The sequence below is a fragment of the Acromyrmex echinatior genome, chromosome 3 (assembly GCF_024713525.1).
Source record: "Acromyrmex echinatior isolate Ae372 chromosome 3, ASM2471352v2, whole genome shotgun sequence".
Taxonomy (NCBI): Eukaryota; Metazoa; Arthropoda; class Insecta; order Hymenoptera; family Formicidae; genus Acromyrmex; species Acromyrmex echinatior.
In genome coordinates, this window is record NC_141854.1 from 8,140,321 (window position 1) to 8,167,468 (window position 27,148).

General features: G+C 37.1%; 1 protein-coding gene across 4 annotated transcripts in view; it reads right to left on the bottom strand.

Moving 5' to 3' along the window:
- LOC105146404 (uncharacterized) overlaps positions 1-27,148 on the bottom strand; it is a 207,480-nt gene that overhangs the window by 118,694 nt on the left and 61,638 nt on the right. For all 4 annotated transcript variants that reach the window (XM_087404043.1, XM_087404042.1, XM_087404044.1 and 1 more), the window contains one exon: positions 19,491-19,635. The gene's annotated coding sequence lies outside the window, so the exon portion shown is untranslated. The remainder of the gene's footprint in view (positions 1-19,490; positions 19,636-27,148) is intronic.

Below are 27,148 nucleotides of genomic sequence, written 5' to 3' on the forward strand. Positions count from 1 at the left end.
CGTTCTTTAACGTCATCTTCGAACATCTCTTCAAATTTTCGAAATTTATTCATATCTATATTTGTAATGTATTATAATTAAAATACATACTTCATCTCGTGTCAGTGTAAAGATTTTAAAGCATCGAAACAAATGTAACTATTATTAATAACAAATAAATAATTCATATCACGTAAAAACTGTGAATGATATTATTATAATATCTACGTTTATCTGATTTTCTGCTGCATAATTCTGGTGATTCATATAATACAAAATGATTGAAAAATTGAAAAAAAAAACGTGTTAATATTCAAGAAATGTGACGCTGTCTATTGAAAAGTGCGCGCGCGCGGCTAAGAATAAACTTCAACCGGGCATATAAGTATCGATATTCTCAGGATAATGCGATACATGATAGAATTATCTATAAAAATACATTTCACAATTATTTCTTAAAAGACAAAGACATTATCATTTTCAGTTATTACATATATTAAAAATGTTAAAAGAATTGTAATTGTGATATAATTGATAATGTCTTCCCATTATTTGCGTTTTTATAAAATCAAAATTATTAAAAAATTAAAAAAACATATTAATATTCAAATATCTTATACTTATTTTAAACTGATAATATCCTGATTTTCTTTTTCTTTGTCTTAATCGTACGCGAAGATTATAATCATCTTGGTTGAATCTAAAATTAGCGTATAATTGAATAATTTCATCAATCTGATTTCATAAAAATAAGTTCTAAAAGATAATTACATGGCAAAAATATTTAACATAGAAGTCGATATATTTTTTAACTGATCGACAATTCTTTTCTCTCTCACAAGTATTCGCTGCGCAGTCTTATTACGAATTTTATCTTCCGGCCCGAATTTCGATCATTCAATTAAAAACCAGTAAAACCTCAAAAGATACTGTAATAAAACGATAAAATCGTGTGCGTTTTCATTCGTACGAAAAGTATTCTCCTCATAAAATCGACACGCCTTCTGCAGCTCCGTTTGGACAATCGTAAGTATCTATGAATTTAAGCATCATTATACGGCTCGTTTATGCCCGTCCGATAAGAGGGACATAGATTTCGCCTCAATTCCGACAATCACTGTGGTAGAAAGCCGACAAAATATCGATAGCGTAATAACATATATATTTTACGTCGAACTAATAAAGGAGGGTCGATCGAAGTTGGGGAGGTAGTAACCAATAAAAAAACCACGTCAAAAGTATTCTTTGCCCGCAGGATAAATTGCGGATAAAGGATCATATTTGTGTCATGCACATAAAAATTGCCACGTAACGTTTGGTAAACTGACAACAAGAATTTGAAAAATCACTGTAAAAGACAATTTTTAATTTGGAAATGTAGTGTTTTGCAAAAATCTTGAATTAAATGAGAAGAAGAGCGGAAAGTCAAGAAGTCATGAACTTGGAAGAGGTATAGTGATGAGCGGTAAGAACGAAATTCTTTCTGGTGGAAAGTAAGGATTAGTAGATCAAATGGAAGCAAGTGCAAGCGAGTACGTGAGTCAGTTTTTCATTTAAAATCCGATTCGCTCGGTGTTGCTACAACTTATCTGACAGACTGTTTTACTTTCTGTACACAGTGTTGGCGCTGCCCTATGTGCTACATTTCGATCAGCAATTCCGTCTAAGATTTAACAGAAATATACACATGTATCAAAGAGGAGCAATAGTAATCCAATCCCTTAAATTAAATAACATATTTTATTATTTTTCAATCCACTTCTGATCAATTTTTTAAAGTAAACAACATCGATGTTGACATATGTATGCACTTAATAAATAGTAAATTAAATTTGAATGAAATTTAATATATTTTCTTGAGTTAAATTATTTAACTCCATTGTTTTAGTTAAATTAACGACATATTGAGTATGAAAGCAGTGGCGACCTATAGAAACGATAACAAATAACTCATATAAATTTGATATAATTTTTTACATAAATTTAACAATGTATATGTAGGTAATTCAATACTTTTCTCAATACTTGCATTCGTAAAATACAAGCTAAAAACAATGTAAGCAATGTTTGATAACGACGAGAACAGTAAAGTTCGGTTGTTGTTGGCAATTAGCGATTGTTTGTAATATATCGACACTATATTATGCGCACAGGCGGCAACGTGATGTAATTAATTGTTACTTTACGCGCGCATGCGGCGTAACATACTATTAATTATTGCGTTAACTTCGCGTACATTATAAGCAGAAGCAACCCGAGCGGAGAAGTATTATGGATCCAATTTGATACTAATAAGACGAAAATAATGATAATTAAATTTCACGATAGCTTATTATACATGATAACTAGCTGCCGCAAGTTAAAAATCCGATAAACTTAATTTTTAATTTCCGAAACATGCCGAAGGTTCTGCATCAAAACGCTGAGTATGGCAAAAAGATGCTATTTTCTGAATTAAACGTAACTTTTCGACCGTTAAGCCGACCAAGTTAAAATTTTTACCGTTCCCCTCTTCCAGCGATTCTTCTATGGAAAGAAAAACGATAAAATCAAAAGGAAGCAAAAGAAGAAAGATAAAGAGAAAGAAAGATAAAAAGTGCAACTAGAAGATCGAATTAATCTTCCCATTAGCAGTCTCGATTGCCTTCGTTTTTATCGTCCCCCTTCGTGAGATACTATCGTTCGACCATGTCAAGTGGAAAGTCTAACAATTCATCACGCTTCGTGTCGACGTCGCCAGCGTAAACGTGAAAAATAGTGCTAATTGCAGTGAGTTAATTACTGCTGCGGTTTTCCTAATATACGGCTATAAAATTGTTTCACGGAGAGAACGATTTTGCTAAATTTTGTATCCAAAAATTTAGCCAGATAATAGTACAGATAATAATTTTGTTAAACCATCAAAATTATTTCAGATCTGTATCTAGCTAAATTTTTTGATACTTCAGTAAAATCATTTTCCGTACATACAGAAAATGATATTTGTATCAAATATTTCTCGTAGTCGCGATAAAATTAAATTCACACTTGACGCCCATTTTAAATTTAATCGGAAAAGATCGGCATACTTAATATTGTATAGGAAGAGACAGTGACTAATTTTTAATTCGCATGTTACGTGATACAATGAGAAAATTCATACGTATCGTAAATTACGGACACGTTATTGTAAACGCGTGCAGTTATTCCTATCATGAGGATAGCTATAAATAAACTACGCCCGGCTTTTATCCGCGCGAGATGGCCTTGGCTAGCCTCGTCGTTCTCGCTCTCCCCTCATCTCTTCTCTCTCTCTTTCTCTCTTTATCTAACGCTCTGAGCGACGGATACGTTCGCGAACAAATTAGTCGCAGGAGCACGTAGCGACGAGATCGATTTCGGCGAAGGGTAAGGATCGTCCGTGCGCCGAATCCGAATCGTGGATCGCGTCGAATCGAGCGAACGATTACGACGACGACGATAACGACGGCGGTAAATAATTCATAGGTGCTAGCGAGCAGTTAAGGAGAGGCGTGCACGCGCCTCGAGTTCTCGCTGTTATCGATCTCGCAACCAGCTTACGGCAACAATGTGTACACGGCAAGGCACGCACACTAAGTTTCATGCAAAGTCTAAGGCGCCGCCTTATATCGTCTCGTAACAGGTAAACGAAATTTCTCGCGAAAAATCGTTTCGCACCTGCCCATGAACTTCTGCCGCCCATCGTTAAATTTATTGCCGCGCGAAAAACAATTCACTTTCGTAATCCGCTTCCAATACTTTTCGAAAATACGCCTCTCGCGTACAAGCGCGAAGTCAAGCTGCCACTCGGGTGATACCGATCGGATCGATACTTTCAATTTAAGGACTCGCTCGGCGCGACCGAGACGATATACCACGTATACGGGGAATACGCGCGAAATTGAATCGACGATTTCGAGAATGCGCTAAGTCAAAGATATTGGACCGTTGCAGATTGATAAGAAATTCCTATCTCAAACCCGCATTGTAATTGATATACCAATTTCTTGATACCGTCGGCGTGCATATGTCATCGGATGGATAAATAATGAAATTAGCGCAAAATCGTCAATGTAAACAAAATAAAACAATACGGAAAAAACGATTTTGCTGAAACATCGAAAAGTTTAGCTAGATACAAATATTTAAAAATAATTTTATTTTAGACTATCGAGATATTTTAGTAAGACGGTCGAATTAATTCCTAGACTGTCAAAACTTTTTGTAACAATGCTCATCATGCTTGAGATTTCGAGACGTAATCATTTTAACGTAATCATTCAAACAAAATTATCTTCAGATCTTGTCGCTAAATTTCATTTCAGCAAAATCGTTCTTTCCACGTAAAATTAGAACTAAATCGATGGTTTAAGAAAAGTTCAAGTTTTCGTCAATCTTCTATAAAAATTAGTTAAATTTGTTAAAGAGTATCAACACAAGTGGTGATAAAAAAAAAAGGCACGAAAATGGGCGCACAAATTATCCCTAACGTCGTGGTTGGAAGAATACCGTCGTAGAGACCTTTCAGGATAGCCAGAATGCCAAGGCATGGGATAGCAAACGCCAGCGAGAGAGCCTGGGTACAGTTTATTGCTATGGCTTCGCAATTTTCCGCCGTCTCTTTTTCTCCCTCCTCGACCATCCCCCATTTCCCATCTCGCTCGCCGCTTCTTTATGCAACGGCGCTTCCTCGCGGAAGCATTTCTTCTTGGTCTCTCACGTATATATATCTACCCTCGCGTCGATCGATAACGGTGTGCTCGACAATTCACAGGCCACGTAAAGAGACGATCGCTAAGTTTCCGCGATGTTGATCGACCGCAAAAGCCAGTCCACGAGGATGCCGTGCGGTTAATCCTCCGCATGATGTTTCCTTTGTGCTCCTGCGATAAAGTCCGAAATCTTGCACAAAGCTCCCTATGTCGGATCTGTTACAGGCGGCCATTGAAGCGTTGCAGATGCACTATATACACACACACACACACACACACATATATATATATTTGTGCAATTACGTTTAACGATCTCTACCGATTTGCGATTATAAAGATAAAATCAAAGGGAAAACATCAAGTGTACCACAATACACAAGCATTTGTAACTGTAAAGAAATATACCGATATTATATTATACAACAAGGAAAAGGCAGTCAGACGAGAGACACGTTTACCTCCGTTAAGCCTTTCCCAGTAGAGTCCGAGTTGTAAGTTACAAGAAGAGAAGAGGAAGGATCGCACCGAGCCGATGCATCCTGCTGCTTTATTACGGCTTATTTGTTATTCTCCGTTCGCTAAAAGCATGCTATTTCATCGTACTCGCTATGGCACGCCGCCGGGCTACATTACGCGCTTCAAGCTCGTAAACCGCGAGCGTAACATGATGATGTAATATTGTAATGGTCTTCGCGGATTCGATCGAAGCGCGTATATGTTTCCAAAGCTGGAAATTTTCCAAAGTACGGCCTTCACGCCGTTCTGCTGTACATTATTTACTAAAGTAACGCAAGGAGGTAATAATAAAAGCCTGTCGCGTTGTTATTTGATTAACATCTGTTGAATTATCAGAAACGTTATGAATGTAGAGACGAATAAAGCAGAGTCGAATAAAGCAGTAAGTATATTTAAATTTAGTTAAAATTAGATTAAAGTAGACAAGAGTATGCGTGCGAAAATGTATTTTTGAGACAGAGCCGTTTCCACAAATATCACTTGAAGATTACTATGAAAATTTAATCAATTTTCTGTTTCTACTTAATTCTGTTTCAAGGAAAGGCAGAGGATTGATTAAATTTCAGCTTACTTTACCGAACGTTAATGGAAGCAGTTCCTAATATTAAATTAAAAGCTCACGATTGCAAACTTTCGAAGAACAACAGCTACGGAATTCAACTTTACAAGCGATCTTCGTGACAAACTGATATTATTCATGCGAAAAGTAAGAAACATTTATATTTAAAATAAACAAATGCATAAAATATAGCGATGTAATCTTCTCCTTCCGTTATCCGACAGTCGATTATCAAATGAGTCTGAAACGATACCGGTTATCTATTTCCAGAATATCCGTCACGTTATCGTCAGCGATAACAGTTCACCGTGATTTTCATCGCCGTAACGCATACGTGATTCCGGCCAGCGCCTCTCGCTGAGAAAAGAGAAAAGAGAAAAGAGACGCAGCGGGTCTTCCGGCAGCGGGTCCTTCTAGTCGCGATCCAGCAAATTCGCAGTCTATTTAAATCGCTCTCGAGCGTATGCGAGGCCCGCGCGGGAGAATTTACGTAGTCGGAGCCCCGATGGGCACGTTAATAATTTGTCGGTGCGCTTCCACCGCGCCGCGCCGTCCGGTCCTCCAGCCGGTATATACTCAGCCACGTTTGGAAAATATGGTCTCACCGAGTTCCACACGTTCCACGTGTTTCTCCGACGTATTCATGCACGTGTGCTGCATATACACAGAGCGTATACACAGAGGTGCACGATATACAGAGAAACCGAGACACAGAGCGTTAGCATAGATATGCGGCAACGGCGACTTCGTAACGTATATTGCGATTTACAGTATTGAAGAATTATTAATTTACCGTGCGGCCGTACCAACATATCTGTTTCGCCGACTACGTTATTTTTACCTCTATTTTTTTTTTCTTTTTCTCTTCTTTTATGCATGTTATTTTTTAATCTATTTCACTCGTCGGTCTTGTTTTATTCCTTCTTGTTTGCTGTGATAACCGATACCGCGTCGATATTTCGGTCGATTATTCTTCATAACGTTATTTATGAACGTTGCTCGCCTCGCGAATTCTCTAGGATTTTTCGTTTCGCTGCACGGAACAACACCTTCGAATCCCATCCCGACGTTATTTCATCGTCAGTCCGTAACGCGGAAGAGTTATGTCGTAATGCATAAATACGGCGTAAATCTCGCCGTGCCGGTTTTCACGTTTTCAACACGGCCGGCGATAAATTGCTTGCTCCGCACATCGCACTAATAAAAACTGCGATCAAGAGGGGAAGGAAGGAAATGAAGAGTTGGGGAAGAGATGTGGTCCTTTTCTCCCCTTCAATGCACTTTTCTTTTAAAGCAAGATACTAAACTCAGAATCGTTTCCTTCACAAATCTTAAATATTGATTTATAATCTTAAAATACTCCTTCATCTCCTACGCTAAATAAAGTGTATCGTTAAAAAATATCTAATTTTTCTACTTTGTTAATATTACAAAATATCGTTTTATAATAGAATTTTCTAAAATTTCGAATCATTTTTTTACGTATTTTTTAATATAAAAAAATTTATACAGAGAGTAAAAAGATTGAGTTTTTTATAACCCAAGTATGATAACCCAAGTTCAATTAACTATTTTATTAAATGAAATAAACCGAGAAGTGTTTAAACACAAATAAGAGAAAAGATGTCATTTTCAGTCAAAGCGAATCTTAGTAGCGGTGCTTAGTAAATACTAGATAATATTTTTATGCGAACAAATACAATTGTCAGTTTTATAGACCGTGCACCAATTCGGTTTGTCGGGCTTCAAAAACAATCACGAACTGAAATAATAATCTCAATTAAATTAATTGTTCATCGATTTAATAATAATACAGACTAACATTCCATAAACCTATAAGTAACTTATTGTAAAAACCTTCTCAGTCGGGATTTGACCCGGATTTCACAAATTCCTGCTATAAACATCTTCCTAATCCTCTATTTTAATTACAAGTATCAACCATTTTAAAAATTAGAAATTTTTTAAGTTAATTCGTTTAATAACAATAATAGTAAGTGATTTTATCCAACGCTCAACAGAATTTCTCTAGAATTAATGTTTCTTTTAGAATTAATTTTTACAGAAATGGAAAAAATAGATAATTACTAATTTACGATCGATACTAATTTACGAAATATATAATATATACGTTTGTAACAAAATATGCCTTTGCAATTTTCTCCTTGTAAAAATGGGAAACTCGTGAAAATGGGAAAATTGTCGTACAGATTACAAACTCTTTTGCAGACCCTAGAAATCGCGCTTAAAGTACCTAACGGGTAAAACGACCCTGCCCACCGACGTTATTACGTGCAGCGCACGTTGTAACCAGCTTACACAATCTTACCGTAGCAGCCGCCGCCGAGCACGATGGCGCTTAGACATCGATTTCCCGTCAGAAACTTACTTACTGCTCGTCGTCGTCGTCGTCGTCGTCGTCTTCGTCTTCGTCGTCGTCGTCGTCGTCGTCGTCTTCGTCGTCGTCATCATCATCGTCGTCGTCATCGTTCAGGTCATCGTTAACGGAATCGCCTTGCAAGAAAATCACCGTAAACAAAGACGCTCGAAATCCGATCCGATATTTCTGGAGTAAAGAAACGTCACGTTCGTGACGAATTACGAACTTCTTTCTTTCCAAATGCGAACTAGTCGAACGTACATTATGTGAAAACGCGGGCGATAGATCAAAATATCGATAAGAAACTGTGAAGATATCTCATAAACTCTCAGTCGAAAGAGCTTTAGACAAGTGAAAAGATTGGCAGGAAGTTTTAAAATGTGTTTCTCGATCGATTCAATACTCGATTCTCGCTGCATTCTCGGTGGCGTTGTATTTTTCACAATTCTCGATTAATCCATGAACTCCGAACTCCCTCGACGTTCAAACATGTTGTAAATCGTATTTAATAAATATTACCGTTAAGAATTAACTGAGCAGCAAGCAAACAGGCAATTTTACAGCACAATTAGCGTTTCTCGTTTATGGTCATGTAATCGCGATCTTTTTTCACGGGTTAATCGTCTAAAGGTTCGTGATAATCACTCGCTTAAGCAACTATTTATGGAACTGCGATATAATCATTTACCTCACACAATCGCGTATATTTCTTTTGACACGAACTTTCTGCTTGTTTTATTTTACGACATTTTCGGAAACTTCTTAACAAGCTATCAAAGAGAAATTTCCTTCCGGAGAACATACACGAGAGATATACATGTATAAAGTGAGAAATCAATTAGCATCGGTATAAGAAATATTTGCGCAAACAAAAATTGTAAAACACGTAAAGTACAATGCTAATAAAATATTTTAATTCATTTAAGTATAATCTATCTCATACCTATTGATTTCTTAAAACTCTCTTAATACTCTATATAAGAACGAAATATTTTGAAATACGATGATTAAATCAATAAGAATTAAGTAACTGCTCGAACTCTCTCGTACGCAACGCGAAGGAAATAAAATTTGACATTAAAATGGAGCGAAACGTTAATTCTATCTCCCATAAGTTCTCCATATCGCGTTTTGTGCTTAATTGTCGTACATGCTAATTGGTACAGGCAGCCATACGGAAATCGTTTCTGTCGGCGGGCCCGGGAGCATGCGTTACGTTTATGCATTAGTGCATAGCATAGTTTTCGTTGTGTTAAACGGAGCTTCCACTCCGCATTCCGCTTGCCCACATCCCCACGAATCACCTCTTTCTCGGATCCGAATCCAGCTGCTGCCGTAGAACTCCGATAGCCGTAAACCGATTTATAACTTACACGAGTCTCAATTGAAAAACGTCAATTGAAAGCTCTTTCGCCTTTTCCTGGTTTCATGTTTCCTTCTTTTGCAAAAACACGCAATTATTCATTCGTAATCTCTCGTAAAAATGAATACGCACCCATACAAAATCAAATATTGTTTCATTCAGCATAACAAATCTCAATTTCTAAGAGACAAGAATATACTCGAGATATACGATGCATATATAGTGCGAAAAATAAAATGTTAATTTTAATATTTTTAAATGTCTCAGAAAGTCCACTATGTCTTTAAATTAACATTTTATTTTTTTACAGTTTACGTTTTTACTCGAGAATATATTATTTAAATATACATACTTATGACACATTAATTAATTGAAATTAAAAATAATGTACACATATAATGGTTAAAACAACGTTTCGTTTTGAGCGAATATTTATCTGCGTGGCAAGTGATTTTCAAGATGCTTCGCGCAAATAGGACAGATTACGTCGATTCACGACGTGCGAGAACACACAATCATCGATCAGGCTGCCTATTTGCAGCATTAAGTCGACAGTGACATCGTCATTTCGGACCCTCAATTTAGATGGTCTCATTTAATCCCACAATGGACTTCCTTGCGCGCCAGGCACCTCCTGGACGAACTGCTCCTTCGCTTGGTCTCTCGTGGATATTAATTAGTCGTCGCGATCCTGTTCTCGACTGCTCGGCGCAATAAAAAGCCTCGATGCTCTCGTCAGGGCTTGATAACGAGCAGAGAGATTACAAAATAGTGCTACAAAAGCAAATACCCACGTGTACAGTATACGGATACGAAAATAAAGCAGAAGCGTAATTTAAGGTCTTGACGCGCAACAACAGGATTAAACCGCAAGAAAGGCCTCGTGAATACCTAAAGTCTACAAGTCTACATCTATAATGCGGAGCCTTGTCTCTCTCTTTACTTCGTCCCTCCTTCTCTCGTCCGTTTCCATTCCCATTCGTGCAATAGTCGTGCTCACTTAGCGAAGTCTAAAGCTCCCGAAGCCCAAATGGCTAATTAGTTGCGGTAATTGGTTCGCGTTCGACAGTTCATGGACTTTACGAGCTCAAAGCTCACCGGGCCTCCAAGTATATACCAAGTAGTGATCAAGCAGATTTAACTATTATGCCAAGCTCTCGAACATCGAGAATCGGCGTACTCAATACCCTTGCTAATTACTTTTAAAGACTGTATGATATATGATATTAATCTCAATTTTTCACAAAGTAACGTTAAATTTCAAAAATTGTCGCAACCTTATAAGAGAAATTTTCAAATATTACATCAAAAGTATAGCTATAAAAAAAATACATATTAATATGTAAAAATCTATATAAATCTATGTAAATATCTATATAAAATTATATTACCGTTTTATCAACCATGGCAACTGTTGTTAAAACGATATTTTTAAAACGTGACATTTACAACGATATCTCTCTCGAGAGATGTCTCCAAGATTATAATATGAGATTAAAGAAGCGACACTATAAGACACAGGCTCGAACACGTGAAATAACACACGAACGAACGCGATCATTCGCGACGATTATCATCACATATCCATTTTATGCGTCTAGTCGTTCGAAGAGAGATCCGACAAGAAAATATATATTCAATCGCGACAATTTATTCTCCGCGCGGCAAAACGCGACGAGGCGCGTTCCGTACGCATGGTTGTGTGTATCTCAATATTTCTCCTTCAACAAAACCGGGAAATATATCGGAACTTTTTCAATTCGATTCAACGAGCTTAGCAGACAAACTTGCGCGGCGGCGAAACCGGGCGCTGCATATCTCGCGAAATAAATAAAATGGGGTGGGGGGAGGGGGGGACTCGCCCGCCCGCGATCGCGGAATAAATGCAAAAAGTGTATCCACCACGTTCCCGCCATCCGTAAATGCAGCTGTTATCGTTAATCATTGCACCGTGCTCTCCGTCCAATCGTTCGCGCTTTATCCTATTCGTGAATTGCGATGCCTCACACGTATGATACTTTCATTACTGCGTGATAATCTCGTTTTCATATACCAGGACGTGAATTTGTGTGATCCTGATTTTAAGAAAGATAAACATTTCCAGTAAATACTAATATAATGAAAAGCAAAAAATATTTTTTTTTCTATTATATTTTATTACATATTATATTCTATCCCATTCTATTTTGTCCACTATCTGTTATGATCTAATAAATAATAACAACAGATAGATTGGATCGGACAACAAAGTTTTCACAAAATTTTGTTCGATTTGTTTTCGCTCAAAGCAATTACACTTTATTAAAAATTTAAAGCGATAATATTTAAAGCAATGTTTTATTGTCAGGAAAAAGTCAATTTTAGTTAATTAATTATAATTCACTAAGCCATTGTGTTTGTAATCTTATTGTCAGTTATCGCATCGATCAATGTAACGAATATAAATTATTCGTCGATATAGAAATACATATCTCGGTTTTCGTTTTCGTTAGCGTCAACTTAGATAACTTCTCGGACTTTTAATAATTAAACGCAATGTCTAATCTTCCAAATATAATTACACTTTACTGTAAAAGTACATTAAATGAGGTGTTTCATTTTTAACTAAAGTAACAGTATATAATCATAGCGTTTTCTAGAAAACGCCAGACCTATATATTGTCATTCTGAATCCCTGAATTCCTGAACCCCTAACAACTCCCTCGATCCCATGTCCCTATTGGCCGATTGCTTCTAAATTCCAATCGACGCCGTTCTCTAACTGTGAATAATATCATGGTAAACTTAAAGCGTATTATTGTCTCCCGCGGGAGTCAGAAGTCCCAATCAACACCAATATCAATACCGGCCATTGTAAACTCGATCGGCATTCGGGTAACTGTGCCGTAAATTACAAAACAAGTTCTGTACATATTACGTTATTCTGTGTTAACGATATTTGTTGGCATTCTCGTTTACCGAACAAGTGACAGCAATAAACAATAATATAATAATATAATAATATAATTCTACATACGCACAAACACACACACACACACACACACACACACACACAATCGACTTGTCAAAAAATATTACACTTAACTACCTTACAGATCTATAAGAAAATATTTTCCAATCTCTACTGATAACTTCTTTACGAATTTCGATAACTCGATACTCGATACCCGATAGGTATAACTATCATCCGACAAAGAAAGTTTGATTTATTTAACGTCCGCGCTGTCAACGTAATCGGAGCTAAAGAGATAAGATAGGATAACTCAGTTGGGACTGTGATGAGGATGAAGAAGCGTTCAACGACCATACGCTACTCTGTTTTGGCGGTTAGGGTGCAGTGCTGGGGAAGTGCAGTCCGGATCGATGGTCGGTCGTCGTCTCACTTTTACAATTTCTCGCACTCTCTCGCTCTCTCGCTCTCTCGCTGTCTGCCTCCTCTGTCCCATTTATTTCTCTCTCGCTTCACCCGCTATCCCCATCGCAGTCACTACGTTCTCTCTTTCTTTCGCTCGCTCTTTCTGCCCCTTTCTCCTTCCCTCCTTCTCTCTGCAAGTGCATTCACCCCGCGCGTGCATCTCCTCCCGCGTGGTACCAGTTTCAACCAAAATGACGCATCGCACACGCACGCACGCACGCACGCACGCACGCACGTCCCTCCCTCTTTCATTCGAACCGTCGCCCCGTTGATGACCGTTTTACCCCTAGGACGAGAATTTGCTCGCTTTAAACGCGAAACATTTACACATTTACACACGACGCGACGCCGAGGAGCAAGAGATCTCTTTTTATAGACGACGTGTAAGTTGTCCCTCAGTCTATGGATACCGAAGGACGCGAAGCAACGGAAACGGCACGTCCCATTTCACCTTCACCAGCAAGATGGAAGGTATCGACAGTTAAATAATAAAGAAAATGAAATATATCGCGCTGCAATCGTCCAAGAAATTGCAATCTCGCGCGATCGTACGACGTACCATAATACGGATAATGCGAACGCTAAAAGTTACGTGCACGTCACGTTTTCGTTTAAGTCCGGAAGACTTAATGCTGAGAGCGGAGCGGTGAATTCCTTCTATTTCCGCGAAATAGAGCTGACTTTTGGATGGCGTTATTACAGTGCATTGTACATGTGCGCGGACAGAACGAGAATACATGGCGGACACCCTCGTATCGTATAATGAGCAGCAGCAGCGTCGTCTTTCTCTCTCTCTCTCTTTCTCTTTCGGCCGCCCGTTCGCCTTCGCCAACGTACGCGAACCGTGAAAAGCGAGAAAGAGAAAGACAGCAGAGAATGAGCGAGATAGGGAGAGAAAAGGGGGGAAAGGGGGAGAAAAGCGGCGTGGCTGCTTGGTCCTTTATAAAGCGCGCTCAGCAATTACTATTGCGACAAGCGTAATACGCGCTCCGGTCCACCTCCATGCCGTTTAAATCACCGGGCGAAACGTTCAAAAGGCAAACGTACGAGGTAAAAGAGAAGCAGAGAGAGAGAAAGAGAGAGACGGTAAACCTTTTAACGAGGGCAAAGAAGAACAGAGAAGCGCGAACGCGATCGACACGATTTATCGCGCCACAGCGAAGAAAACGTGTCGGTCGTTAAGGGCAGTAGGCATAATGGAGTTCTTTACGTGAAATCTCCTCTCTTCGTTTTTCAATTATCGGCCAAAATGTCAATCCAAAGATAACAATCATTACTGCCGCGATTCATCTTGTTACGTCATTATCGACATGCGTTTAACATAATTTGCTGCTAATAGATTCGTTGCTGAATTGTTAACATGAAATTGATAGTCATCATAGCGCAAATCGTATAATATCTATCAAAGAATCATCAATGTCTGATGAACGATGTGTAATATATCATTAATATCAAATATGGATTGTTGTAATTATCATTGTGCGTTGTAAATATCATGTATACCTACTTTAATTTCTTAGAGATAGTAATCGAACTAATAATCATTTGTGTTCAATTACATTGAATTTGAATGAAGAATACAAATGGAAAAGATAAAGAAGATAAACAAAACCGCGTTAGTGAAAGCGGTGCCCAGCGGAACGAAGTAAACATCGAACTTTCTTCGTTAAAGTCGGGCAATTGTCTCCGCCGAGTCGGAGAACGACCAGGTAACTAGCAAAAAGGCACGAATAAGACAAACGGAGTTGTAAGATGCTGTGAGGATAATACTAATGGTTGATTTAAACTGATTCTATACGGGTGGCGATTCAACAGTTTATTCGACGTTCCGTGACGTTCTCGCCACCGTTTGATCGTAACATTTGCCCAAACTTCCCCAACTATCTCGGGAGTTGTTAGGAGAATCGAAAACAACAGTTTCTCACACGCTGCTTGCTAGAAAGGGGATAAGAAAGAGTAAGGAGGGATAACGATACCACATATAACGATACCTAAAATTAGTATGCGTAGCCGAGTAAAAACTAAACTGCAATAATAAATCTATCAAAAATAAGCTTTTCTTTTGCACAATAAATATGTCACGTTTGGGCAAGTTTTCAGTAGTTTATTGTGGATGTGATTTTTAAAAAACCGATGAACTCTCTTTAAGATTCCTGAATAGTCACCGCGGTCATATGGGATGGTGACGTCATAAACGAGAAATATATAGATACTGAAGTATTTTTACGTGCCATTTCTAAATAAAGAGAATTTGAGTGAAACGAAATAATGAGTTGCTTTAAAACAATTGTAAAAAACATGAAGTACGTTCACCAGTGTTTACTACTTGTAATATACATGCATAACCTATTTTCACTTTAAGTGCCTTTTACAACTATTTATTGACTGTCGGGGAGGAGAAGAAGGCTTCAGCTTATTTTTACAAATGTTTTAAAGTTCGTCTCGTTATTTTTTTTCACCTAAATTCTTTTTATTTACAAACGGCATGCAAGAAACTTCAACGTGTCATTTCTCGCTTATGACGTCACGATCCAATATAGCCTCAGCGATTACTCAAGAGACTTATATTTGAACGTATCATTTCATGATCAAAGATGCGACTTCATCTGTCACTTCGAATAAACAGAGTTAAGGCCATCACACACGAAATGACACGAGTTGCATAACCACGGTATAAAACCGCTGAACCAATGAGCATCCAATATAAAAACGTCATATCGATTTACATAAGACGCTCATTGGTCCAGCAGCTTCACGCTGTGGTTATGCAGCTTATGTTATTTTGCGTGACGATCCTTACATATAAATTTTTCAGATGTTTAAAATGTCTTTAGCAGCTCCCATATTGCAAGCTAAGATATTTTTATTACGATTAGATTCGGTTAATGGTTACCTTGCAGCACGTTTCCGTTATCCTCGACGGACGTCAATCATAAGCGGAACGGACGACCATACATCACAATCGCGATGACGACAACACTTTTAAAAGCGAGTGCGTGCCAATTAGACAGACAGCTCGTAAACGCGCACTACACGACCGTGTCATTCACTGACTTACCTGCCGTTCTCGTTAAGCTCGCAGACGGGCTAATGATTCAACAGGTGTTGCGCGTCAGGACGAGCAAGTTCGGTGGCGGCACGGTACTTTTTTTTTTCTTCTTCTTTTTTTTGGTTCACGACAGTGAAAGGACCGAGAACGTCGCCGATACGAAAACGGTCGACAAAGAGTATGAAAAGCTTTTGAATAAGAATCACTCGCGAACGTGGCCAAATACAAATTCTTCACGGCGCTATACATAAATTTTTACCAATTCTACGAAACAAGATAATTGGAATAAGATAATAAAGATATTTACTAAAACGATTGTTTCTACACGGAGAACGGAATACTTAAAATTTATAGTTATCAATTTCTAATTACCTATTGGTAACAACAGTAAGAAATAATTGAGCAATAATGATAGTAATATTGAAAACTTTTGCAGGTATCATTTAAGAGAAGATACATAATAATCAACATATGTGTGAATGTATAAACAAATAATTTTTCCATTTTTTTTTCTCCTTCTCTCTTCCGAAAGTAAATAAATAAATACTATTTTTCGGGAAAAAATATAGAGAAATATTATAAAGAACAGCTTTTTCCGTCTGACACTTTACAATCCTTCCGTACTTTTACAACTTTTCGCTCTTCCATTCATCCTCGTTCTTTTTGCTTCCGTCTCATTGTAAACGAGACAGAGACCGAAAACTAGTAGCGAAACGTAAACATCACCTGATTGTGAAACCTCACAATCTCAGCATCTGATCGTGAGTACTTTCGCATAATGTGTTCTTTTTAATGCTCATGTCTGCGCGAGGATGTGAGGAATAATTAAAGTTCAATGTAGTCTCTCTCGAAGCTCTCGCAAATCATTCGTGCTCGTTTTCTCCATCGTAAGCTAGATTCTGCTCATTTTGGTATTGCTAGTAGCTTGACAGAAACATAAGCTAGCTCGATACTATCGACTATTGCGGCACGATACATCGTCCGCACTCGTCCGGTTCTCCTGACTTGCGAGTAACTGAGACATATGGATTTTATTATTTATATTATTCGATTTCTGTCTCGCGCACCATCAGCGTGCACGCACTACCTCCCGTTCGTCATTCCTCTCGATATCTGGAATTCACTCGGACGATTGTCGATCATGCACCATAAATACAACGCGAAAATGTAAAACAAATTAATGAGTTTCATTTAATTTTGGTCACAACGCGAGTTCGCTTTTATTATTAATCGGACTGCGGTTGCAATACGATTAATCAGTTCAGTTGTCAATTACGTATAATAACGCAATGCATGAGAACGACGAACGGAATTGCAACGTTAATAAACGATACTAATAGGCATTAATCTACTGAAACGGATAGAAAAACGATGCTACTAACCAACGACGGATTAATGCTTCGATTTTTAATTTCAATACGATATTAAGTTTAAAAGTTGAAGTTCAATCGCGTTTTCAAAGTTCGTAAAAATTATGTATTTTATCGTTGAATGACTACTATCAGGAAATTTACGTATTATTCATATACACACGTACACATAAACTTGTTGGTGAGAAAAATTCTAAAGAGTTTACATATCAACTACGTGGGAAAGTTCCTGGAATGTACGGAACATCTATTGTTGGATTTTCTCAAAAACTACTTGCATACATTGCAAGCATGGATGTGTACGTTTGTAACCGCATTATGTTGCTTACTTTTGTGAAGTTGCCATCCCATTTTCAAAATTTCAGTAATTAATAGAGTTTCAGCTTTTCTTTAAAAAGTTTTTATGTTATTTTCCATATTCCACTATTCGTATGATATTCAAAGTTCTCAAACACAGATATCAAACATACTTTGCGCGCATCATCATAAAATTGGACAAAAAATTAATTCACAAATTGTACACAAGGTGACAATTAAGAAATTAAATAGCCATTATTCTTATTAGTACATAATAATAAATAAACAAAATGAGATTAATGAAACATTACTCTGCAAAGAAATCTATTATTTTTTAATTAGCAAAAAATATATTTATAAATCTATAAAAATAAATATTATATAAACGTCAAAAATTTTATTGATTGCATGGCCAATTGTATTTTATAATTTTTTTTTAATAACGTCTCAGTTATTATTAAATGGTCATCATTCCGAAAATATATATGACTATAATAAAACCAAAGTATTAGTCATTTTTTGTATTTATTGCTACAAGTTTATGTATAATATACATATATGTATGTTTTAAATATCGTATGCTGATATGTTAATAAAAATAATTTTTATATAATACAGTATTTTATTTCATTGTGTTCACTCTACAGAAAATGACTATTTAGTTCCAGCAACTAAACAATTATTACCTCGTATATATTCACACATGCTACAATTTATATAATATCACATATAACTCTTCAACGACTGGCATTAGCATAGCAATGTGATTGTGCTTTGAGCAGAAATTTGTTTTTTTACTGATATTTGAAAATGTCAACGTTCCGTAATTTGATCGTCCATGAACTTTGATATTTGGGATATCTTAATACCTCAATGTTTGCAAATATTGCGATAATTTTTTTAAATATTAAAATTGAACATATAGTCGCAAAAGCAGAATAATAATATTCATTATTTTTGAGCCAAGAAAATTTAATTTGTTTTCTTATTCTGAGAGTTAACTTATTTGTAAACATTCAATAATAATGTTTTCAATTATTTTGTGATATACAAATTAAGTGTGATATAAAAATTACTGATTACAACGTTCGACTTTTCAAACTTTTGCTACTGTTTTGCAATTCAAATAAGCTAACAATAAGTCAGATCAACTTACATCTCGTGACATACAGATTATACGAAAGAACGAATTATTAATGGAGTTTATACAAAAGTTTATTAAACGTTTGCACAAACTGCAAATCATGTCACTCGCGGAGCCGTCTGATTACATTCAATCGGTAACAAGGTCATTGGCTCTCCACGAGACAAGCCTAATTGCGTTAAACGCATCATTTTTTTTTAGCACCACTCGAGCTCGAACACTTATAATACCGCACGACAAAATGAATCAACGACAACCCCATTTATCGTCGTTAAACGGGAATTAATCACCATGTATCGGTATAATGCGACACAGCGAATAGAATATGTAAATAAGTCTTCATAATCTCTTCATGTTTCAATCTAAAGCTAATAATTCATCGAATTATAAACGTACGAAACTGTCAATTCATAAACAACTGTTTAAAAAAAAACGCGTTAATGTTTAATATAAAAAAAAAAGATATTTATAAAAAGATTATTATAGAATCGCATATAACAAAAGAGTAAAAATCCGCCACTCTTGTTCAAGAGTGAATAGTTTTCACTCTTTTTTCAAGACTGGCTCAATTTTCACTTTGAAAGATTTAGAGAGTATATGCAATTTATATGACTTTTCGACATGTTCGTACATAGCTGATAATATCGATACATCATTTTTTATTGTTCGTCAGTATTTACGCGATATACCATGTATGTTTACTCACGTATAAATTCCCATTCGTCGATCCTTATCCCCAAGCTCCGCTTTCCGGGCGACGTGAAAGATCGTCTCGGTAATTGCCGGAGGGAAGCTCCGTTTCCGCGTTTCCTTTCACTCACGGGGCTCTCCGAGGGACAGAGTTCGCCAGGCTGAAAATAAAGATACGTATACTTTTAGACGAAAGTTCTCGTTCCGAGCACAACCGGATAATTCAGGTGATAAGGGTGATAAGACACGACAAAACTCTTTCGAGTTTTCTTTCGGAACACTAATCGGTCAATCGAAATTTTCGTTCATGTGCCATTTGCAATGTGCAAAAAATTCACATAAAACGTTTAATTTTTTTATTATATCTCTATTAATTACTCGACACATATAAATTTATATCGCTATATAAATTTAATTTTTTTTAAACTGTTTTACTCGTGTAATTTCGCCATTTTATTTGAGTTTTACATATTCTCTAAAACTTTTACAGTGAATTTAACTAAAAGTAAAATGTTACTCTTAAAAATTGAAAATTGAGTTACTTTTTTTCAAGATCAGCTCAATTTTCACTTCTTTACAGCTAGAGTGAGATTCCACTTCAAAGAATTTAAAGAGTAGTTAATTTCATTTTTATAACACACTAAAAAAAAAAACGCAGGAAAAAATCTTTTGTTGTATTAATGGGAATTCTGGTTAGAAATAGATAAATCAGAATTTTCTGATTGTTTTTTTTTCTCAAAATTTTTTTCTCATTGTATAAGTTTCATAATTTTCGCAACCGATGTGAATTGACAGTAAAGTCAACGCGACCCGAGGTGCATTCTTTATCGAGAAAGACAACGAGGAATGCTCGCCAAGAATGTGATCCTTGATTACACTCGACGAAGAAGTTCATCGATTTATTACGAAGTTACGTCGTGAACGATCGCAAGACGAGAAAGAAATGTCTGTTCTGTTGGTGGAAGGCAAACTCATTCAGTATCACCTTCTCATGGGGAAGGAATATGAAGCAATAAGGAGTCAATATAAGTGAAAATCCCGGTGTTAATATGTGGTGTGTATAACCGAGTAAGAGGAATGCTTAATAGCCGGCCAACACGCGATCCCCTCAGGCCTTTTTCCTTTATTTTCTCCTTTTCCTCCCGATCTTCTCTCCACGTCTGCTTCACACTCCTCTTCCTCCTCCTCCCGTTTTCACCCAGTTACCGTGATCCACCGTATTCGAAATTCATGAGCGCAGGAGATGAACCGCGAGAATAGCGGAATAAAAGTGCTCGGTACCTGTCCGGAATATATGAAACAGCACGTGGCCAGACGCTTCTTACGTGTACCGGTATACAATATTCATACACGCGCGTATTTATAAAGCTTTCTTAATCCAAATCAAATATTTGATTCAGACATCTGGTGGAACACAAGTACATCGTAATACAATTCGTAATATCAAATTATATATCCAATTTGAATCATTTTTAATCATTACTACAGATCGCCACTACTACTCGATAAGTCATTTTGAACAATTTAACTCAAAAAATGTATTAAATTTGACTCAAATTTAGTTTATTATTTATTAAGCGGACATACATTAATATGGGCGTTGTTTACTTCGAAACTGCAGAAATCGATTAATACATTATTTAAATATACACAGAAGTTAAAAATAACAAAATTATCTAATAAAAAAATTAAGTCGCCATTTGCTCCTTTGATATCCAATCGAGGTGTATTTGTTCATATTAATCTCTTAATTAAATTAAACTATCTATTTTTGTCCTCGCCAGAATTTTTTCCGTAATGCATGAGACACTCTCTAAAATCTCTCTTTTTAGAGATATAATGCCAGAGAACTCTACTAGCTTTGCAAAAATTTCGAAAACAACCCATAAATTTCAAGGTGAAGAAGAGGATTGATTAAGACGTATATGATTCGTTTGGCTTGTATTTTTGCGCACTTTACGCGTTCCTGAATCGGTTTGTCTGTGTGAGTTCCACGCGCAAATCTCAATTCGCAGTTTTAGAGGAAAAGTTTGCGGATTGCTCTCTCTCCTCGCGCCTCTGGCAGTAGCTCGTTTATTGCGGGCTCGATTCTCGCGATCGACCGTGCGGTCGGTCGGTCGGCCAGCCGGCCGGCCGGCGGGGACGGCCACGCCTCGATTTCATTCACGGCAGCAAACTCGCGTTCAATTATTCATGCGGAATCTACGCGCCCCCCCCCCCTCCCCCGCGCCTGCCTTCTCTTCCTCCGATTGGATTTAAGTTACGAAAAAGCGGGAAACGGCGCGGCGTACAATCGTGCGGAAATGAATATCTCTTCAAGTAACATTGGATCGAAATCGATTTTTCGTATATAAAAGAAACTGAACCGATACGTACAAGATGGGCCAAAAATCTGGACGGTCGAATATCTTATAAATAAAGGATTTTTAAGAAAAATGTTTCATATAAAAGTTGTAGAATTTCAACAATATAACAGAGATACTTATTTAATCTTGAGTGTAAGAATTCCCAAGGTCAACCTTAAAATTTTAAATAGAAACTCCTACTTTTATTCAATGTTTTTACAGCTGACATCGAGATCTTTTTAGAACATTGTAATAAATCTCCCTTTGGTTAAGCATTTTTCGAGATATGAATTGACAAAGTTCAAATGTCGCCGGCATTAGCATTATTAAAATTGACCTTTCGAGAGCTCCTTTATACTCTTACATTCAGAATCAAATCTAAAATATTCCCGTTTGATGCATTGTTGGAACCTTACACCCTTTGTATGAAACATTTTCCTCAAAAACATTTTTTTTGTAAATAAATGTTTCATACAAAAGCTGTACAGTTTCAAAGCTGATCGATCTGTATCCAGATTTTTGGGTACACCCTAATACAGACTTAACGTATATACGTAAACAGTTTAAACGAGTACAAAAACATCAGTATCGCTATCTACTCTCTGTGATATAGATCTCTAATAGGTTTATCAAATAAAAATATACACAAAATCCTACAAGAGGAGAGCTCAACAATATTGCTTCGAGATCACTGAGCATCAAAAGATTAAATGATCGTGATAGATCGGATACCCTGAGAATAATTACAATAGTTCTCTCCCTCTCTCTGTTCCACTCCTTCTCTCTTCCTCTCTCTTTCTCTCCGAGTCCGTTTGGCGGAAAGGAAAGCTGAGCACGCCGACATCGTTTCACCGCCGCGAAACTGGGACGGGGTTTTACGGGCGGTTATTTACGATCGAGGTTATGAGAAAGGCGGGGGCCGCACTGCCGCCTCCTCAACCCGTACTCCTTCGCGAAATCTGCAAAAGGGTTGTACCGCCCGTCGAATGCAAATTACGCGATTTACGTTGCCTGAGATTCCGGTCGGATAACAATCAACGCGCTCGCGCCGAACCTGCCGCGCTTTTATCGGAACGCGAACGCAGGAAACGTACGAGCTGAATCACAAAGCTTCAAAGAGAGCGAAATGATAATTCATAATCATCAGCTAAACTTGTCGCGCGAAATGTCGCGTATCTATGGGTGTTTTCCATTAATTAGTGACACAAATAGACACAAGTTCTGTTTTTGTTACTCATGCTAAGAAAGATAGAGACCGAGTGTGTTTACTGAAATCTCATTTAAAAAAATTCCCTGAGGATTCCTGATTCTAAAGGTATTTTTGAAGATATTCCCAGTATTTTGAAGGTATTTTTGTTTAAAATTCTAAATAAGATTAGAAATTTTTTTTTATGCAACTTTGAAATAAATTAAAATGCAACACGAACTATTTAAAAATTAGTTGAAAACAATTCCAAGATTAATTATCTATCATTTTCTACAATTAGAAGGAGCAAAACCTATAATAAAGGGAACGTTCGTTACAACATAATTCAATGAGTTTAATACTCTATTCTGAGTCTTCTGTTATCACCCTAATATACATACCAGATATCTATATGTATACTTGAATGTATGGGTATGTATCATACTTATTATTAACTGATTGTCAATATTTTGCATTATGAATGAAAAATGATTAAAAGAAACAATGTTTACAGAAAGAGAGAATTTAAATTTAAAAGTAAAATTCCAAAAATTTCTCCGAGTCACGATAAAATTCTATGAAAATTCCTGATTTTCAAAAGTAAAAAATAAGTCTAAAAATATTCCAGATTTTCCAGGTAAACACCTTAACGATGTTTACGTTGACTCGTGACACTAAATAAAAAGCATCCTACGTTTCATATAAAAAAAAGAAATATACCGCGAGGAATGGAAATAGCAACCACTGGTGATTACGCGACAAACGTCATCCACACACATATAGTGACCAATACGATACACCCCGGAGATATTGGAAACAAAATACATCGTTCAATTACCGTTAGTCGATCCCGATTGATGGAAATGCGAGATCGGCTCGCGACAGCGCAAACGCATTCTCTCGACGGTACATGCCAAATTTAGCAAATTTGAATCGCGAATACCGTCAGTAGTGTAATGCACATGAACACGCAACACAAATAACCAGTTTGAAAATTCCATCGGCGATATCGAACTCGAGTGCGCTAATATACAGCGTGCCCAGAAATTATGAAATCGAAGTGCTCCGCTGGGTATATCGACGAGGTATACGGCCTTGTACCTGACGAACTTTAATATAACGCGCTCCAGGCTATCATGTACGAAATCGCTTCGTTATCGAAATGCAGAGATGAATTGGGGCAACGGGCAACGGGACATGTTCGTTCAAGATACGACGAGCGTAATTTGACGGAGGAAGGCGATCGACCGTCTAGCGATTCCGCGTCAGCGGTCGGGTCAGCGACCTCGTAATCTCCAAGAGGTTCAAGGTCGCGACAGAACTCCGGCGCCGAGTAGTATCGCATTCGATTGTCGTCCGGTTGTGAGTCCACGTCCCGATTCCGACGGAAATGGATGGGACGCCCGAAGGTGAGGGTCATTGCTCGACATTGGAAATCGATTTGGCGAGATTGCTATCGCACCGAGATTATGTAACGAATGACGACCAGTTGAGACGAATTTATTCGCGCAATGCCTCGGAAAATTCCTCGGTAATTCACATTGTACAATTAAAACATCTCGTTAATGTGGCTGTTGTAAACTGGCTGTAGTGTGGAATCCACCTAAATGTATCGATAATAAAAGGCGACACAGACAAATCAGCACGTCGCATTTTAATGACTCAATTTTCCCTCGACAATAATTGTCGAATTATACAGTAATTATGCTACAAACTAAGTTTTCGGAACGTAAACGCATAATGAATATTTCTGACGCGAATGGATAATAGGTTGTTGCGCTACCGTTCTATGTAAACAAATTAAATAATCTCTAATTGAATCACACGTACGTCCACGGCAACGATAATGCAACGTGGTACAATTACCGCGTTGCCCTGCTATAATAGAACGCATTTATTTCCGTAAACAACGCAGTGCGCGGATGATAATCGCGAGCGAACCGCAAAAAAGCCGTACGCGGCTGAACGTGTTTTCCCGTTTTCGAGATCCGATTGTTTCGAGGGGGAGAGAAAAGCATTTTAACAACAGAGCCAGTTAAAAGAGCGCGAGAGGAAACGCGCGGGATGGCGAAGAGCACCGGCTGCTGCTGTATAATCCCCGAGGCCGGTACTAGCTGGCGTAGAGCCAACGCCAGCATCCGTTCCACAAATGTCGCTAAATATACACCTAACCAGAATGGTTCCTAAACAGAATGCAAAACTTGGCCGATAGCATGCAGATTGTAAGAGTCGACGGATGTGACGATCGCGTAGAGACAAGATAGCTAGTATTCGCTCGATGAATCGATCTCCCGGCACGCAATCGAATTTTTATTCCTTCCCTCGAAGTTATACGAATTAACACAGTTCAAAGGGATTACAGCTAAGCATCTTTGTGATATTTACGCAACTTTATTTGATATATGTAGAGCAGAATAAGTAGAGCCGCCTCGATAAATCAATATCCCGATACAAATCAAAAAAAAAAGAAGCGGCAGCGATCACTCGGTTATTTCAACTCTGGACAGAATCATTTTGTGCGTCCGTACACTTAACTTTTCTCGCTTGACTTTGTAGTCGCTGCTTTATTTTATTTTCTAATCGATGCGCCCAAATAAATTAAATTGAATTAAATTAAGTTAAACGAACAAAATGTAAGTCAATTGAAAGATATTAAAATTAATAACCAAATAAACCGAACAAACGTATCAAAGGAAATACATAAGATGTAATGTAAAACGCGATATGTGATATGTAAGAGGAAAAGAGCGATCTGCAGAAGAGTATATAATAACACACCGTCATAAATAACAACCGCAGTAATGTGACGAAAGATAATCGGCCATCGTTATCGTCGGCCGATAACTCCACAACCGGCGACATCGTCAGCATTCACACACGCATAAGCACACACAATTTACGTGTGTATCGCATATTGCTTATACGTATTTACAACACACGTAAGCAATATACAATATACAATACACACGTAAATTACGCGGCAAGCGCGCCGTTTGTGCGCGTGGACCTGCTATTGATTCAAGACTCGCACGATGTAATTCCGGTTTGCGACACGTCTCCTCTGTTGTATGAGTCAACTAAATCCACCATACATCGGGAAGGCTTCTGAGTAATATACCAAAGTAATAATCAAGCGAATTTAATAGACGAATGACTGGAGTTGTTCAATTCAATTTGATGAAATTGATTCAGTCGAAAGAAGAAGAAACGAGCTCGTTAAAGAAATTCACGTATCTCGCTCTCATTTATAATTCCGACATTGTAAGGTAACGAAAACGAACGTTTTTAAAATATTAACGTTTATTTTCACTTTTTTACGTAAATGATAAACAAAGGATCCTGATTCTGCTTATAATTTATTAGCTTTATTTTATTTTTCTTTTTTTAGTAAATTAGATAACAGTTTTTCTAATCAAATGAAATAAGAATTATATATTCAAAGACTTAATATGAAAATATTTATATACCAGCATGTCTATACATACATTGACGCATATGAACGGAATCTTTTCTCCATTCCACAACAAATAACGTCATTAATATCGGCTTTATCGCCACGCGGTGACGACATAAAAAGAAGGATCGTTCCGCGACTCGATCTTAACTGACTCGCCACAAACTCCGTAACGACGTGACTTTAAAACTAAGTTTAACCGGCACATTGTATGCAAATGATGAGCGGATATATACAACAGACGATACTATCTATTAGATAAAACGAGATACGAGTAAGGTAAGTAGATGTAATTGTCGATTAATCGAAGAAAAATTCTCTTTCAGTCGATTTTCGTGCTCTTGTGAATAAAATTAACTCGATAAGTATATTTATTCAAATGTTAAAATAAAAATTTATAATGAATATTATAAATACATATATTATATATAATATAATATATAATATAATATAATATATATATAAAATATTATTTTATTTAATGAAGGTCTCTTATAAAAAGGTTACCAATGAAAAGAATGTAATTTCCTGTCTGTGTCTACAAAACAGTATTTAAATAAAGTAGAGTACTTTTAAGACCATAATGTGAATACTAGAAAAGGAAAGCCTTAAACGGTTTAAGCTTTAGTCCTTAAATAATTCAGTGTGTAAATTTATATACATATTCATTATTCAATCCTGCAAACTGC